General features: G+C 40.3%; 1 long non-coding RNA gene across 3 annotated transcripts; it reads right to left on the reverse strand.

Annotated features, from left to right (window-relative positions):
- Positions 1-12,730: 12,730 nt before the first annotated feature.
- On the reverse strand, positions 12,731-14,774 carry LOC148161028 (uncharacterized). Of its 3 annotated transcripts, none has more exons than XR_015762379.1 (4): positions 14,203-14,752; positions 13,913-14,131; positions 13,706-13,796; positions 12,731-13,294 (listed from the first exon to the last, which is right to left on the reverse strand). It is a non-coding gene; the product is annotated as an uncharacterized LOC148161028 (long non-coding RNA). The 3 variants fall into 3 exon arrangements; XR_015762374.1 differs by having other exon boundaries at positions 13,706-13,799; positions 14,203-14,748; XR_015762363.1 differs by having other exon boundaries at positions 13,706-14,131; positions 14,203-14,774.
- Between the last annotated feature and the right edge of the window lie 37 nt (positions 14,775-14,811).

Raw genomic sequence — 14,811 nt, forward strand, 5'->3', positions numbered from 1 at the left:
ATGTTGATCAAGGTTCTCACTGTTTAATCAATGTCACATGCTGCTTTTATTTTAATTATGTAAAGCACTTTGAAATGCCTTGCTGCTGAAATGTGCTATACAAATAAAATTTGATTGATTGAAAACTGTAGCTTGGATTAATGTACAGAAGTTGTAGAGGAATTCATGGTACTTTGCACTGAAGGTGAAGTGTGCTTTGAAAGTTCATCAAAAGCTGCCATGGATGGTCTTGTGATCACCGATGGTATAGTGTCTTTGGTGCTGCTCTTGTTTTTCACCAACATGCAGGAAGAAGGGCTGTCCTGGTTCCACACCAATGAGGAAGGCTTCAACACCGGCTCCCATCTTTGACAAAATGCTAAGACAACAAATAAAAATTTACTATATAGAGCACAACTATAAAGAAACGAGAAAGTGTTTCTACACAAGAATCATTGGAATAACCACATATCTGACAACATGGTCCACAGTTTGACATGAGCTGTTTGGGATTCTTCTTGTGACCTTTGGATATAGGAAGAACATGAACCAAAAGAGGAATGCTGGGAAGACAAACAGGAAAAATAGCAGAAACATCAGAAAAATAAATATTTTAAAGAGAAGTGTCAGCAAAACTAACCAGACCCACCTGTGTGTTACTGATGATTTTTTTCTGAACCTATATAAAGAACCACAAACAACGTATGAGTTTTATGGCTGCACTTTTGCAAAAGGAGAAGACTCAGCAAACTGCTCCTCTGAGCCTTTCACTGAGCGTTCCACCCTCTCAGCTAAAGCTGGCCTTTTATTTTGGAAAAGGAAAGAACAAAAGAGATGAACAGAAAGGACACAATGCAAGCTTTGTCTATGCACAGGTCATCTCTTTCTTTCCCTTGCAAAAGATTTCTCTCAAGGCTGGAGGGAGTAATCAGTTATCTTGCAGCAGAGACATTCTAAGAGAGTGGATCAAAAAGTCTTCAACGCAGCAGTCAAAAGTCTTAACACAGACCAAAAAAATCAAAAACTTCTAAATGACAATCACATTAGTCTGTGATATTATAAATGTAAAAATCATAACACAAAAATCCTAACAGTTACCATCATATTAATTTAAAATCCTCTGTCCACCTGGTTTAGCCTGAAGAGCATTTTTCACCGCCTGCAAGGTAAAGCAGAAAAAAGTCAGAATTACCATGAACACAACTCAGACATTAACCCTTTCAAGCCTGACCCATCAAAATAAATCAGAAAATTCTAATTTTTTAGAACTAGGATCTTCATGAAGCCTTGAAACAAAATCTAAAAAAACTTTATATAGAAATTAGTCAGCTTACAGAAACATTATTCTGGACAGCATTGAAAGTCGTGCCAACCTCGCAAGAAATGTGTTGAAGTCATCAAAACATGCTTCAGTCATCAACATGACATACTCATGAAGAAAAAAAACAAAATGCAGCAAAAATAATAACTCAAATGGCCTTCAGATTTTTTTGACAGTTTTAAGGAAACTAAGACTCATGTTGTTGAATTAGACTAAATTGTTGAATTAACTGGAAATCTTACACTTTTGAATTTGCTGTGAGCACTTTTAAATCTCACTACCGGGATGTTTTCCATTGTTGTAACAGGTTTACGTCAGTCTGCCTTACCCCCTCCCCGATATCTCCGCACCGTAGAGGGTAAAAAAAAATAAAACGACATGCACGTTGCGCAAAACTCAGTAAGAGGAAAACCGGGACATAGAACAGAGCAACGAACTAGATGTGAATCAGGATATGAAAACAGAGAATCCGACACTGAACAGTGAAAAATCAAGAGCTTATGTAAGGGCAGATGAGGTGAAACGCGATGAGGCAGAGCAGCAGGTGAATGGCATGACGAGTGAAGATGGAGTGTGTCATGCAAAGGAGAAGCAAACTAATAACAGGAGAGAAACTAAAAAGATAAACCAAGAAACGACAGTACTAATCAAAGGAAACTATGGAAATGCACAAAGAACAAACTAAGAAACTAAATGCAGAATTAACTGGTATGGCAAGACATTTCAAGCAATAATTAGTAAAGGGGACTGTATGGCAAGAACGACATATAGATAAGATAATATTGTGCCATGGGTTTGTTGGGACCACATCTACTACCAAGAAGAAATACATCTTACAGACTATAGCAGTAAGAAGCTCATTTATGTTTAATTATTTTATACATTTGTTTCTTCAATGTGGCGATACTAGATGAAACTCAGATTATGTGGCACTTTAGTTTTAATAGATCACTCAACAACGCCACCCAATTTCACCCAGAGAATATTACCTTTTATTTAAGGCACACAGTTTCGATTATGCGAAGGATTGAAACAGCTGAGACAGCTTAAAGTTTACAAAAGCCATTTATTAAATTCTTTTTAAAACCAGTTTAAGAATGAAAACCAAAGGAAGTCAAAGAAAGTAGAAGAGCTGCAGTAGCTGTTACCGGCCGAAGGGGGCGCTATGGGGACGACATCCACCAAACCAAAAAAACAAAAACATTTAACACCAGACGCAGTGAGAAAACCCAAACTCAAGAATCACAGCACGCAGAAGGTCCGTCACCGGACCTCACCAACTGCAGACAAACAAAAACAGTTAACCAATATAACAACCTTAAACCTAATAAAAGAAAACAATATCAGCCCGACTAAAGAACAAAAAGGGCTGTAAACAAAATAGAAATTAACAATAGACAATGCAAGTTAAAACATCAGGACCAGGCGTGGCCCTCTTGCCACGCCACAGCAGGAGGTGGAATGGGCGCCGATGCCAAACCCCAAACACGCTTCAATGAAGGCGGATGACGCCGCAGTACAACTTTAAAACGATTGTGCAGAAATCCGGGAGACCAATGTAGACAGAGCATAGTCATAGTCATTTTAAATAAAACTGGAGCTTAGATGAGCGTTAGTTTCTTACCTGCCGATCCACAAACACGCAGAACGAGGAAGAGGAGGAGCGCAGTGGCGTTTTACCTATGATCTCACTTCAATTTAGATTTTCTGACCAAGATCAGCTAAAGTGCAGGGAGAGAGAGAACACCTACCACCAGGATATCAGCGCAACATGCACCAGCCGGCGATTTGCTGCTTTTCGCTGCCAGAGCCCACAGGACGCGAACCGCACAGTGGGAGAACAAAGAGACACGTCCTGATTGAACGCAGCAGCTCCTTATATACACCACGCCCACCTTAAGAACCGGAACTTCTCACCTGGAAACTATTTGTGTGGAATTATGTATTTCTATACCACTACATTCATATTATTTTTTATGTCAGTTTTAATGTCATGGTGCTGTTAAGTGACTCCATGACACTTTCAATTTAACTCATTGGGACTGGATTAAAAACCAGCTTTGCTCTTTGTAATTTCTGTCCAGTAAATCTATAAATCAATAGACAGGTCTATTGAAAAATATCATCCATGTTTCTGTCTCATATTTGTATGACATTAAAAGGATGTCTTATTTTTGTTAATATTAATCATAAAATAATATTCAGTGCAAGTAGCTTACATTTTCTTTGATGGGGGGGCGATAAGGGACCTGAATGATGGATACGTGGTCCATCATTCAGGCCCAAAAAAGGTTGAGAAACGCTGCACCAGATGATCAAATCTGGTAGAGACAAACTCTGGAAGACTTGAAGCAAAAGATGGATCCACAAAGTGTTGACTCGAGGGGCCTGAATACTTTTTCTCACCACATTTTTCAGTTTTTTATTTGTAAAAACTGTTTTGAATCATGTATAATTTTCTTTTTACTTAATTGTATACTACTTTGTGATGGTCTTTCACATTAAATTGCAATAAAATCTATTTATGTTTAGTTATAATGTGACAAAATATGGAAAAGTTCAAGGGATATGAATACTTTTGTAAGCCACTGTATGTCAAATGTTCCTCATGAATAGTTCTTCAGGCTTTATGAGGGAGTTTTAAAAATATTTTTGTTAGACTTTGCTCAGTTTTTTTTCTGTCCCATTAACTATGTGTTCTGTGTTTCATTTAGGCCAACCTGGCAGACTGGTTGTCTCACCTCGGTCTCAGCAAGTACTACCAAGTTCTTGTCCAGAATGGATATGAAAACATTGACTTTGTTTCAGACATCAGCCTTGAAGATCTGCAAGAGATTGGCATCGCTAAGCTCGGTAAACCAGTACATATACAACGCTTTGCAAAAGTATTCCTATTCCTTTAGCATTTTTCACATTTTGCCAAGTCACAACCATCAATATACTGTATAGAGTATTTCTTTGCCATGATTATTAGCCAAAAAATTCTGTTTGGGTCTCACGTGACCAGAGATTATTCCATCATTTTGCTAAGGCCTGCTAACAGACCTGATTTTATTGCTTTCAATGCCACTCTTTCATTAAGACCAGGTTTATGAAGTGCAAGACTGTCCTGCTGACAGATTCTCCTACCTGAGCTGTGGCTCTTGGCAGCTCCACCAGGGTTACCATGGGCCTCCTGGCTGCTTCTCTGATTAATGCTACCTTTGGTCACCCAGCCAGTTAGGTTAAATAGTCACCTCATGCTGCTTTTGCAGTTGTGACAAAACCTTTCCATTTTTTGAAGATGAAATGAAATGCGTTTGTGAACGGTTCATGGTTTATATCCCAACCCAGTTTTAAATGTCCCATGACTTTTTCTTGATCTTGCCTGGTGTGTTTTTTTGTCTTCAAGAAACTATTTACTAAAGTCATCTAACAAACCACAGGGGTCTTTACAGAACAGCTACATTTTACAGAAATTAAATTACCGTACACAGAAGTAGACTACATGTCAACTAGATGACTTCTCAAATGTTTATTTACGGGCTTAAAGTCGGCTAAACAGAATTGCACAACATGCATCACTTCACTTCATAATTACGTTCTATGAAATGTTGAACTATCACATAAAATCTTAATGAAAAACACTGGTTCTAGTTGTAACATGAAAAAGTTATTAATATCATTTCTAGGCACTGTAAATCTGTTCTCAACTTACAATAAAGTCTCCATCTTTTTCTGATGTCCTACAGGACATCAGAAAAAATTGATGTTGGGAGTAAAGAAACTCAAGGAACTACAAGGAGGAGGAAGTGGCTCAGAGCCTCCTCAGAGTCCCACTTCTCCTCCTTCCAGCCCAGGAGGAAGCACCTCCTCAGAGTCACGCAGGGAGGCAAGGAAACTGAGGGAGGGGGCCCCTAGCCCGCTGGCCAAAGCTCACCCAGGTCTCACTTCTTCACAAACGCCTCCCCACACACCGAACCAGACACCCCCACAAACCCCTCCACATGCCCGCACCCAGCAGGCCTCCCCTAGGGCTCGCCCAAGACCGTCCACCCAAACATCCGCCTTCGATCCATTAGTACCGCTGTTGCGACTGCCATGTGAGGAGGAGGAACGACGGAGGACTAACAGCCTCATCGGCTCTGAATTGGACTCCCGATACGCCACCGTGTGCCGAAGCAGCTCCACTCATACTGCTGCACCTAATGATGTTACCGTTAACCGCAGCCAGTCATCTGTCACCCTCCGTCCCCGTCGGAAAGGCCGACCTCCTACACCACCTAAACGCTCCTGTTCTTCCATCACCGGTGGCGACGGGGACAGTGAAGGACAGGGGATGGGGCTTTTGGGTCTGCCAACCTATCGAGAGAGGCGAGCCAGTGACTGTGGCAGCTTGGGAGCAGCGTTGAGAGCTCAGGACTCTGCTGGCCTTCAGCGATCAGAGGGGGCTTCTGGGAGTGTCCGCAGTCTCGCAGCCATGTTGGAAACATCAATGGTGCCAAGAAATGTGGGAAGTGGCACCAACTTCCTACAGGTGAGTCTGTGAAAACTTGGAATTTTACACTTTCAACCTAATGCGAAAAGTTTTAGTAACAGCCTTGTGACTTTTAGGCGAGTCCTCCTCTGCTCCGTCCACAGGCTGGAGTTGGAGGTCTGGGAGCATCTGAGGATGATGTTGCAGACCGGCGCAGGACCATCAGTGGACTTGAAAACCTTCCTGATGAGACTTCTGACCAGTTACCTCAACAACCTGTCAAGCGACGTCCAGAACCTCGACCTCGCTCCATTGTGGCCACCTCAGCATCTGAGATCACAGATGCAACAGCTACGCTCAGGAGGAAACCACGTCCTCCAACTACAGAATCTGAAGCCCTCACATCAACAGCTACTACTGTAATAACCATGACAACTGGCTCAGAAACAATACACAGATCACGCACAACAGAAGAAACTGAATCAGTTACTCAAAGCAATAATCAATCAAATTCTCCTGAGGGGACCCAGAAAAACGTGGGCGAGGCGAAGCAGAACGGAGGTGTAGTGCTGAGGCGGAGGCCAGTGTCTGAGGCCTCTGAGAGGACGGAGGCCGGCAGCGAGACCTGTGAGTGGATGGAAGCCAGAAAGTCTCTGAAGCCACCGGTCTCACCCAAGCCTTCTACAGGCTCCCTGAGAAAGACCCAGACAGACCCACCTACTCCGACTCGAAGAGTCCCCATACCAGGACCAGATAATGCTGAGCCAGCACAGAGTCCCGGTGAGAACCCACAAATACAACTCTATGCTAAAGTTTTAAAATGCCTCAATTTTCTTTTCAACTCTGTTGAGTTAAACCTTCATGTTATCTTTTTAAGTGGTCTTGATCAACAGTTGCCTGGCCTTTCTAAGAGTGCATTCACACCAGCTCTGTTTAGTCTGCTTTAATCAAACTTTCATTTGCCTAGAAAGTCAGATTCATTTTAGGCAGTGTGAATGTGCACTCATTCACACTGCCTAATGCAGACCAAAAAAGCGAAGTACCACCTACAAACGTAAGTCTCGGTTTGGTTGAAGTGAACTCTAGAAAGGATCAAATACATATGTGAACACCAAGCAGACCAGAGACCGCTCCAAAAGCAGGAAGTGCACATAGCACAAGGGAAACACAACTAAAACAAATGCACAAGTCTAGCGCATACTGGAAAAATGGCTCATGGTTTTTTGCAAAAGACAAAAGAGAAATCCCACAACCACTAAACTCTGGCACCACCCCATTTTTGCTTACATTTCCTGAAGAAGGAAGTATTTATGTCAATATAAAATTGAGCTCAATGTCTTCTTCAAGGGTTTTTAAGATTTTTCCTTCAGTGATTCTTGGTGCAGCACCCCCATAGGTGAGGGTGGGGAACAGATTGGTCAAAGGGTTTGATTAGTTTGGCACAGTGCATTGTGAATCCAAACTGCAGTAGCTGAAAATGTAGCAAATGTTGAAATTTGGTCTCTAATCAAACCAAATCTAGTTATGAAAACATCTTTCAATGTTTATCTTTTGATTTCTGTTAGTTGTTTAGTCATTTCTGTTCAGCATCCAACAGGTAAGTAATGAGATTTCACAGAAATTTTTATTGTCAAAGTTAAGTTGGTCTTAACTTTGACAAGCTGACTCATTACTTGTTACTTCGTTTGACAAAGGAAGTCTTAGATATCATTTGCCCCAGGTGTGAAAGTGAGGGCTAGCAGTTTGACAGCCTAAATATGAAAATACTATGTCACGCTCTACACACATTGGATCTCTGGAGTATCTCGAGACTATATGTACGATAATATCAGTAGAGGTACAAAGTCATTTTAAAATGATGCTGCCCTCTTTTGCAATAACAGAGGAGAACAAAAGATTGTTATATGCATAAAAGACTAGACAAACTGATGACAAAGATATTTTTTCTTGTTTTGGGTATATTATATTCTACATTGAATATATCGAATATATGAATGTTAAAGATATAATATTGATGTTCTTTAGATATAAGCAAAATACACCAAAACAACATTTGTTCATTTGAATGATTCGTTATCAATTTGAGGTCTGTCTTATTTAGAAGGACAGTCTTCAGGGTCACAAAGGACCTTTTCCATCTATGCTGTTGGAATGCAATAGTTATATATCTGATACAGATTCATGGCTGATACAAAAAGCGTGACTGAATGACCTTTGTGCTCTGTCACATGAAATTTCATCATAAACAGCATAACTGAAAATATGTCTTTCAAAGCACATGGACTTGTTTGTGGGGGAATAAATGTTGAAAGACTTTGAGAAAGCAAGTATAACTAATGTGTAAGACCTCTTAAAAATACTTAAAACTTTGGCTGCTTGAATTGATTTAAATTGATTAAATTTGTTTTGCGTATAACAGCATTTCATCTGGCATTTTTCTGTGACCAGAGCCAAAGCGTGTCCCTCCTCCTGTATCACCAAAACCCCGTGGGCCTCCAACGGCTCCCAAACCAGGAAAAGCAGCAGTAGCTTCAGCTGCCGCGAGCCCCAGCCCTGCCTCTACCAGTCCAGCTGCTATTAGTCCCACTCCGGCCCCCAGACCCTTCTCTCCTCCAGCTGCTGCTCCACTCCCAGCTCCTGACACTCCTTCTGCTCCCTCTCTTTCTCCGGGACTCCCTCTCACATCCACCTCTCCGGCCCAGAGTCCTTCTACTTTGTCACCACACCCAGTCAAACCTCCCCGCTCCTCCATTGCCAGCCTCTCCATTGACCTGCTGGGAGGACGGGAGGCAGAGGAGGACGAGGAGAGGATAAGAGAGAGGGAGCATCAGAGGAAAACAGAACAGGAGGAGAAGAAGAAAAGGGCAGAGGATGAAAACTTGAAGGAGATGGAAAGGAGGCCTTTGAGGAGAGAGAAAGCAAAAGAAGAGAGTCAAGAAGAAGGAGGAGAGCAAGAAGGGATGATTCAGCATCGTTTGGAGGAGACCAGTGCCTCCTTGACTGTAGAGCATAAAATCAAAGAGGAGGACAGACCAAATGAGTGAGTATTCATAAATAAAGAACTTCAGAGGGACGCATGTTAAGTTTTAACTTTAATTGTTACATAAATTATGTGAGATTAATAACTTTACAAACCAACAGCTGTTGCAATAACATCCCTGCACACATGATGCTAACCTCACAAGGAATGTCCTACCTGTCTCAGAAGTTAGCAAATTAATATTTTAATACTAAAGAAGATGGCAAAAAGTCCTACTAACTGTGCATTTAAGTTCATGCATTGCTGGGCCTAAAAAACTCGACCCAACCTGAATGTGCCCTAGACCCATCCGACCCATTACTCTTTTTGTTTTTAGACCACCATTTGAGTAAACAGTGTAACTTGTCCAATTTTTAGATTTCACTTAATGTCTTCCAGCTCCATCTTTGTGCTTGTTGTAGCCGCAGGGTGAGTCAAGTGGAAATCTTCTGGGACGTGTGATTGATAGGATCTTTTTTCCACTGCTGCCCAAGTGGAGCAGGGCGGCTCAGACTGAGCTTGTTCCTGTCTGATTAACTTCTGTTCCTTCCTTACTTTACTCCCTCTGCTCCTGAATTCAGACATAATCAGTAGATTCATTCAATCAAGCATTCTCATTTGGTTTTCTCTGCGCTGTATATATTGCAGACTTATTACATGTGCCACTGAAGCCTGAGTGGGCGATATGGATTTAAGGTTTTGTCACAATATTTTGTGACAAAACTGTTACAACAATAAAAGTGACAATAATAACTATATATAACTTATTTTTAGGTATTTTTAGGTATGGCTGTGAGTGTGTCACAGCAACTGGAGCCAAAAATAATGCTCTTGAAAAATATTTCCATTCGCTTCATTAGGACACCAATCACAAAAAAGTGTTTTTGTATCATGAATCTACACAGTAACTGTACCTTCATATTTATTGATGCTTCTGTTGAAGAAACAGTGGAGAAAACAGTACAAGTAACAATCCCGACAGTAAGAACAATTTTGGGGAATTTTAAACATTAAGTGGAATTTATTGTGACAAGGATAAATCAAAATTGTTATAAGAAATTCATCACATTAAATGATAAATGATACGATAAATGCTACTATCAAGCCAATAATTCTGTCCCGACCCGGCCTGCATTTTGGTTTAGGTCGGTTTGGACCATAAATCTAATCTGCACTGGATATATCTGTCTCATGTACGGTATAAAAGTCTTGTCATCTCTCATTGTAATTTATTTGGTTTTGGTGTACCAGCTCAGAGTTACTGCACAGACTCAGGAAGTCTTTTTATCTATCTATCCATCCTACACTTAAAGTCTGATCACTGTAGAAAATATCTGAATGAATTTAGTATGAACATACAAGTACTGAAAAAGCTGGAAATTTTAATTTAGGAAAAAATTAAATTGTGTTGGAGCCTTATAAATTTTTCTCATCTTAATTCTGTTTCCAGCAAAAAAGCAACAGTCTCCATCCTGGATGACATCGGCAGTATGTTTGACGACTTGGCAGACCAGCTGGATGCCATGCTGGACTGATCTCCCATCCACATGCCTTTTTCCAACAACGTCCTCCCTTCTGTCCCCTCATTGTGTGTAGATGTACAAAGAAAAGTCTTTCCCAAGGCTAAATGCTGGCGTGCAATTTTTTTTGTAAGAGCTTCCCGAGTATCCTCATGCAGATACCAAGTAGTGGGAGAGCTGTTTGTTGCTCCTTTTCTTGCTGCAAGGAAAACGCTCCCACACAACCTCTGACCTCTGCAGCCCACATGACGATGCCTCCACCCAGCCCGACGGCTACGTGGACCAAGAAGCACAATCTTTTTGTGTATCCTTTTATCTGATAAGCATATTGCTTGCAAACCTAAGCACATAAATAGTCTGACAGGCAGATTGATAACCTGATAGAAAACAGAGGGTTTTTTAAAAAAGCACACAGAAAGAAAAGCTGCTGTCTGAGTCCTCCAGTCTGAAAAAAGAATCCCTTTTTTTCCCAGATGAATTGTAGCCTCCTTCTCCTCTGTGTGAGTGGAGGACTCCTGCCCCGCGTGTCGTCTCTGTTCATGTTGTCGTTGGTGCCGTTGCCGTTATAGTTGGCTTTGTTGTTGTTTCGAGTGTGTGTAGTCCCTGCTTATACGCTTCAGCCAGTTTCCTCCTTTTCCCACCCATTTTGATCAGACAAACTAAACACAGATGTGTCCATAAATTTACAAGAAATGCAAACAAGCACACACACATTCATACACACATTGGTGGGACTTCCATTATTTTCAATATTGCTACTGGTGTTGCTGTTTATATATCATGTGTGGAAGGACTGCTTGGAAATAATTCATGAGAAATACATGGAAATATGTGCGCACACGCACGCACACACACACACACACACTCTTATGTGGTATTTCCCTGTGTGCTGCTGCAGTGAATGGTGTTTTCAGAAGATACTCCTATATTTCAATGCATTACATCGTACATACAGTAAAAAAGACACATAGTTTATAGTTGACCTGGATATTTGAGCTTAGAGCTCCATCTATTGTCGGTTAGTGAAGTTGCCCTTATCTGACCTACTTCTTTTTCCCACATCCCTTATTTGAAACCTGTCTAATTCGGTAAATCTGCAAATCTCTGTGCCTTCGCAGTGTTCTTTATCTATTATTTTGTTTTTGTTTTTCTTTCTGTCTACTATAATGTTTTTGATCGCTTTAAACCCTCTTTGTCTGGTTTGTCTGGAAGTAACTTCTCAGTTATTTGTGAGTCTTGTACCCCTGAAGCTTAATCCTCCATGTCTATGAGCTGTAAGCTGTAATAAGTTGGCTCCTCTCTTCCAAGAGTTCTCTGTTTTCAGTGATTTCCCCCAGACAACAGACCAACCACCAGTTTTCATCCCTATGAAGAGTTCACTTGTATTTTTATGCTCTTTGAAAACAGAGATATATTTGAGAGACTGTTCTATGTGAATAATAATATTAATAATTATAACTATGATGATTATCATGATGGTGTTAAACACTGAATGAGCTAAGCTGATTTGAGTCTGCATATTACTGGTTGAGTTCTGGATGTGTTGTGACAGCTGTTGTGTCATGGTTGGGTTCAGTTGGGTGTTTCTGCTGTGACGATGCATTCCTGTACAGCTGTCATAAGAATAAATGTATAAATTAAACCTGATGTCACTCTTGGAATATTTTTCTTTTTGACCTAGTACACTTTCATGTTTTTTCAACAGCTTTATTGTTGAAAAAACAAGTTTTGTAGAATAATTTCAAATTTTGTCACATTACAATCTTAAACTCCAGTCTGTTTCTCTGGGGGGTTTATGTTATTGACCGACACAAAAAGTGCCTAATTGTGATATGAAGAAAAACATTTTAATTTTCTTCATATTCAACAAATAAAAGCTTAAAAAGTGTTATGCACATGATTGCCCACCCCCTGTTCTTACTCTAATACATTTAAGTAATATCCAAGTCACTTACCTAATAAATAGTCTGTATTTAAAGTAATCTCAGTGTAAATAGCTTTTCTGTTAAAACAATATCCGAAGCTCACAAAAGCAGCAAATTGCAAACCTATCAAGAGAAGGTCTTCTGCCTGTGCAGGCCGGCCAGGGAAAGTATCAATCAGAGAAGCAGCCCGTGGTAACTAAGAAGGAGCCGACAACACGTCGGGGGGGGAATCTGTAGACTAACTAAAGCGCTGGCTTCTGCACAAATCTAGCCTTATGAAAGAGTGACAAGAATAACCATAGACAAATACATAGACGGCTCATGGAGCGGGTCAGCCCATTGCTGCGTCCGCCATATTGAATGTGGAATATGTGCCAGTAAGGTAATACAAGTAAATGGACCGAACTTTATAAAGTTCCGTTTTACAAAGTATTTTAAATTAATTCCTGTCATTGGCACATTTCCTCACACACATTCATATTTTTGGCAAAGAAATGACTAAAGATAGAGTTTCTAACTTTTGATGTGATTATTTAATTGTTTTGGGGCATTTCTGAATAAAGAGCACAATGTTTTATTTGATAGAAATGATTCTGATAATTTCTATATTTACATTGATGAACAGACACACTTTTAGAGTTTTATTAAACCACATATTTACATGATTCCATAATTTAATGTACATTTAACGTTTCAAGACAAGATATAAATAATTTTCTATTAATTTTTCATACATTGAGAAATGACTATTGATTTATAAATCAGTCATTGTCAAACATTAAACTACATATTTTTTTTACTTTTTTCCAGAGAAAAAATATTTACTACAGTATATCAACTCTGCTATTGACAGCAAAGAGTGAAAATAATTCTAATAGAATAAATTATCTTTATTTCATTACATAAGCTGTATTAATACACTAATACTTCAGATTAAGATATTTAAAAATACACAAAAAGTGAAAGAATAAAACATTTATTTATTATACTGGGAACACTGGCCACAGGCAGGGCTTCAGTCTGCTGGTCTCACTGGGAGAACTCAATGACTTCTGAGACGTCCTGGTTCACAGGCTAAACCAAGGATAAAAGAAATGATCCAAAAGTGTAATAGAAAATACATATATGTTTCCTTCACATTCATAAAAAGCCATTTTCAGCATGTTGGGCTCTGACTCGTAGCATCTTTATAGCTAAATACTGACATGGTGAAGCTGAGCTGGAAACAGACTGAAGAACAGCAGCTCCAGCTCTGATCCTGACTGATCTTTCCTCATTAAATCCTCTGGTTTTTAATGAACTTCTCCTCTAACAGTAGTTTCTCATCAGCTCTCTCTCATTAGAAAACAGTATGAAAACATTAGCTGCTACGCTAACAATCAGCGGTTACTTCGGGCCAATTAAGCTACATAGGAAATATTTTTCGGTTGTTTATAAGCTAGTTTCTGGCTGCAAAGTCAAGTAATTCTGATCTTTCATCCTTACCTGTGAAAGGTAATGCCAATGAATCCAGTTTGTTTCGTAAAACGGTTGAAACAAGTCCACACAGCACAGGACTTAAGGAGCTCCGATCGCCCTGCTGCCACATACAAATAAAAAATATGTAGTTTAATGTTTGACAATGACTGATTTATAAATCAAAAGTTATTTCTCAATAATGTATGGACAAAGTCAATAATAATGGGCTAGGACCGGCAGATCCTCTTGCGTCCCGAAGGGGAGTCCGCTTGGAGACGGACAGACGTCAGGGGGAAGGGCGAGCACACGAGGGATGGCGTCCGACTGGTACCACCAGTGGCGTCGGGGAGGAACACACGAGGAGAGTGACTCACGACAGCGGGGGTAATAAGCTCTCCCAGAGCCTCCGGTCAGACGACGCACTCAGGGATGATGTAGCGACAACAGGGTTACCTGGCGTGGAAGACAACAAGGAGTTAGTATAACGTAGGAAACAGCGGGCCTTTCTCTGAAGCGATTTTTACCAAGGTAAGCAACACTCAGGCGAAGAAGGGTTGTCCAACTGCTGCTTAAATCCTCAATCCATCCCCTCAAACGAGCTGCAGGTGTGCCTGCGGGGTTACCCCCGCAGCTTCCCAGGGGCTCTGAACTCTGGCGGCATCTTGTGGATGCTATGGGGAACGGCAGGTGCTCCAAAGAAAATAAACTCAAACACAAGCAAACACAAAACAGAAAAAACACAGAACCTGACAGTTTATTGTCTTGAAACGTTAAAATATACATTAAATTATGGAATCATATAAATATGTGGTTTAATAAAACTCTGTAAAAGTGTGTCTGTTCATCAATGTCATTATAAAAATGATCAGAATCATTTCTATCAAATAAAAACATTGTGCTCTTTATTCAGAAATGCCCCAAAACAATTAAATAATCACATCAAAAGTTAGAAACTCTGTCTTTAGTCATTTCTTTGCCAAAAATATTAATGTGTGTGAGGAAATGTGCCAATGACAGGAATTAATTTAAAATACTTTGTAGAACGGGAATTTCTGAAGTTCGGTCCATTTACTTGTATTACCTTACTGGCACATATTCCACATTCAATATGGCGGACGCTGTGACGTAACGCA

This window comes from Poecilia mexicana, unplaced genomic scaffold (genome assembly GCF_051168715.1).
Source record: "Poecilia mexicana isolate PSO_F unplaced genomic scaffold, ASM5116871v1 scaffold_1, whole genome shotgun sequence".
NCBI classification, from domain to species: Eukaryota; Metazoa; Chordata; class Actinopteri; order Cyprinodontiformes; family Poeciliidae; genus Poecilia; species Poecilia mexicana.